The 4,127-nt window shown below is 33.2% G+C and overlaps 2 long non-coding RNA genes across 2 annotated transcripts in view; one reads left to right on the top strand and one right to left on the bottom strand.

The window, feature by feature from the left end:
* Window positions 1-353: 353 nt before the first annotated feature.
* LOC109589523 (uncharacterized) lies at window positions 354-657 on the bottom strand. Its single transcript, XR_002188752.1, has 2 exons — window positions 547-657; window positions 354-461 (listed from the first exon to the last, which is right to left on the bottom strand). It is a non-coding gene; the product is annotated as an uncharacterized LOC109589523 (long non-coding RNA).
* Window positions 658-3,746: 3,089 nt separating this feature from the next.
* The window catches only part of LOC109589522 (uncharacterized), a 4,658-nt gene continuing 4,277 nt past the window's right edge, over window positions 3,747-4,127 (top strand). The window contains exon 1 of the long non-coding RNA XR_002188750.1: window positions 3,747-3,852. This is a non-coding gene — a long non-coding RNA (uncharacterized LOC109589522). The remainder of the gene's footprint in view (window positions 3,853-4,127) is intronic.

Here is a 4,127-nt window from a genome sequence, read left to right on the forward strand (position 1 = left end):
TACGTCAGTATGAAGTAAAACTTCCTCGTTACATGATTTTTATATTTTATTTATAATAAAAATTGATGTTAAATTTGTTAATTACAATAATTATCTTTGTTATCGTTGAGATAGTTTCAAATTATTATGTATATACTGTTAGTATCATAAAGTATGTGTAAATGCATAAATAGTCGTCTATACAAATCAATGTAGTGACCTAGTGATAACAACAATAATAGTTCTAGCAACAACACCCATAATGTTTTTTTATAATTCAAAATAATAAGTAAAACTGTTGGGAGAGGATACAAATGGTGTAGAGCCATGAACGAGTCCTGAATGTGATGATTCCTCTCTGCAAGTATTGGATAGCGACACGGGGTATTAATACGACATGAGGTGCTCATACAATACAACCAGTGAATGTACAGATAAAGAATGAGCTCTTGCATGCCTCAATTATCTATAAAAGAGCCAACCTATAGTTTTAAGAAGTGAAAAGATGGTCATAATCATCCACACTCCAGCTGCAACATGACAACTGAGTGAGTTATTCCACCGTACCTGGTTCTGATGGACTGAGACTAGGTCTGATGATTGACACTATTCATAGGACTCAGCTGAATACACTTCTGTCTTCATAGCAATGGAGGGGCAAGTGCCTTGGCTCCTGAAAGCAAAATTTAGAAAAACGGGAATTATTATTATTATTATTATTATTATTATTATTATTATTATTATTATTATTATTAATAAACTCTACAGCACAATAGTAGAATGAAAACACAGGGAGTTAGAGTGCTGATGGTAACCTGGTAAACTCACCAGGAACCAGAAAAAAAAAAAAAAGAAAAAAAATGAAAAAAAAAAATAAAAATAAAAAAAATAAATAAATAAATAAATAAATAACTTAGTGCATGAATGAATGGAGTTATGTACATGTATGATGGGAGCTGATACAATTATAGCAAGGGCATAAGAAATGATAAGTTGCCAATGGATGAGAATACTCCTATGATAAAATGCTATAAAAGCCAAAATAGCAACCAAAGAACTTACAGAAGAGATAAACAGAGTATACTGAAACAAAAGGACAGCTCAAAGTGGTTCCTACAGCTAGAATGGCTGGATAAAAGAGAAGATTGTTCAGCCTGTTTTTCCTCCAAAAATCCGCCATTTTACCACCACTTTGGGTGCGCGTTAATTAGAATCGCTTAAGTGCAAAAGGTCCATTAGTTAATTAATTTTGTATTGTGTACAGTTAAAAAACTAACAAGCGTAACAGGGTAAAAAATATTCCTATAATTGATTTCACCACCTTGCAAGTACAACTTGGTCATTATTAAGACTTATAGAGGTTCTCTCTACCTTATAATGCTTTCAGAGAAGTCTTTAGACAGTATCTCTATGCTCTCTTGCTGTTAGAAAGCTCTTAACTTTGTCCCATGTGTAAGCCGCCATTTTGTTTGCCGTGCCACACCCACTCACGTAAAGGAGCGTGGGCGGGTGGTTGTTAAGGCTTGTTATTTCTCCAATTACCAATACAACGTGTATAGAAGAAATGTAAGTGTGGACATACAAATAAATATATAATTATATATACATAGCGCGACGGTGAATTCAATTATAGGAACGACCTGGGGGCTTCGCCCCCAGGTTGTTAAAAAGTATTACCTATTTTTGAAGCAGGCTTTGCAGCGGGTGCATTGACTACTTTAGAGCTTTCAAGACTACCTGCAAACGAATAACAATGCAAAGCAGCTTTTAAATCATTTAATTAATAGTGATTTTATTTAATTGCTTTACTATTAAAAGCACTCTGGCTCTAGTTTTAATTATTGTATGTTATAGTGCTTCAATTATTTTGATCAAGACATAGATCAAGAGTACTCTTGATTTTTGTATTGGTGATTAATAAGTTTGTGATCAAATTACCAACAACGCAACTGCCAATTATATTAATGTATATATGGTCACATGCTTGTCATAAATGTGGCATACATGCAGACTTCATCTATATGGCGTAAAATCACAAATCACTAAATTCAGATCATTTTTATAACAAAATGACCAAAATAAAACATTGAGTGCTATATTAAAAAGGAATTTTATGTATAAACAGTGATAGAGTAATAGAGATAGAGTAGTTTTTGTAAGCAAGTGATAACTGTGCAGTTTGTGTTTCTACTATACTCTTATCATTCTATGTATAGTCATAATACCGGGTAACTGCTGCTGATTCATTGCTGTTGATACATGGAGCAATTATTACTAGCTGATATATTATTTTCCCATGACAATCAAAGAAAATTTTATTGTATACTAGTAGATCTAGATAACTCATTTTTTAACATTAATTTTTTATTTGTTGTAATAGAATCTATTATTATTATTATTATTCTATCAGAGAAATCTAATTAAAGTGTGGGTCTATCACTCTCTACATTGTTGACCCCTGGAATTACATGTAATGACAAGTAGGGAAATAATAAGAATAATAATTTTAACATTAAGGCTACTTCCTGGTGTAATCAGGTGCATGTTGCCAAAACTCCATGCATTATTTTTATTTTCAAAATAGAAGAGCAACCTTTAATTCCAAATCACTTCTGACACAACCCACAGCACTATATGGTGGAGGTGTATTTTTTAATATCATAGATATTGAGGCAATGCACCAAAGCCTCGGGTACTACAGCAAATGTTTTAATCTTACCATCGATTGCTGATTCAATTGTTAATGATGGATTTGATTCAGCCATGTTCTGCAGTTGAAATAACTTGCTGCTGTATAGTCTAATGTCCAAGGTTACTCACACTGGTTACTGCGAGGGTTTCTGCCACTCACACCGGTCTGCTAAATGTTTCTACTTAAACCGAGACTATTCATGATTTTAATTGAGGATATGAATCATCACTGCATCACGTCATAGATATTAGAGTAAATGAAAGGGATTGGAAACGGGTGCGTGGGCGTAGCCCAACCTCCATTCATTTGTATATTGTTACTAAGCAAACCGAGGCGGGTTGGGATTTTGTCACCATTTTCATGCTACTTTTCCTTCTTTTAGGAGCAATATCTGGCGAAAGACTGTTCTCATGTTAGTGAAACTTATGCATCAAGAAGCCTAATGTTTCCTCTCAACACTACTGTTATCTATTGTACCAAAAACTTTATAATTTTAATGATACGGCACATTTTCCATCTAAAAATACCATTTATGTCATTATTCTCCCTTTTCTCAAAACATGCTTAAGTAAAACTGGAAACCATTATAATCATATGAAAGACATTACACTTTCCAAAGTAATTATACAGGTTAGAGTTAGAATCTATGAAGTATGAGTTTGTTACAAGAGCTAAAGTGTGCCAAAAATAGTTGATTTTGTTGTACCTATAACTGATTGCAACATAGCTTTACAGAGACAAAAAACTTGCTGTAGGTAGCTCTAAAAATTATATGTGCAATAGGCTATAGATCATAAGCAAGCGTTGTCCTGGAGCAACACAAATTTCCTTCAAAATCCTTCCAGAGCAACTTCACCATTTTCATTTACTCCAATATCTATGGATAATAATATGGATAGATATCTAAATAGAATAATTACGGTCCCAACTAGCATTTTTCGTTGCTACGCCCCGTTTCCAATCCCTTTCATTTACTCTAATATCTATGATCACGTCACGTCACGTTGACAAGTGCCACACCCCATTGTGGGAATAAGCTGTTAGAGCCATAGGCTGCAATGGTAAATAATTGCTGTGTTTCTCTTCTTTTTAATTTAGTTTTAGAATTTTTTGAATATAATGAGAATGATTCAGACAGTAGTACCAGTGAAAGTGCTAGTCACACTCACCAGGAGCTTGAGGTGAGTACTGTATAGCTCCAAATTTTTGTTGGTCAAAATTTTCCTCAAATTCATCAGGTAATTTTGCTTGACGAAAATTTCAACCCGACGAAAATTTTTTTCCACATGGGTCTTGGTATTAATTACAAAATTGACAAAAAGTTTTTTGACGAAAATTTTATTGATGAAAAATTAATTTTAACAAGAATTAAAAATTTTGACGAAATTTTGACTGACGAAAATTTGGAGCTATATGGTAGCTGATTATTAAGACAATTATTATGTATTGAGTAGTT

The sequence above is a fragment of the Amphimedon queenslandica genome, unplaced genomic scaffold (assembly GCF_000090795.2).
Source record: "Amphimedon queenslandica unplaced genomic scaffold, v1.1 AMPQUscaffold_11221, whole genome shotgun sequence".
In the NCBI taxonomy this organism is placed as follows: Eukaryota; Metazoa; Porifera; class Demospongiae; order Haplosclerida; family Niphatidae; genus Amphimedon; species Amphimedon queenslandica.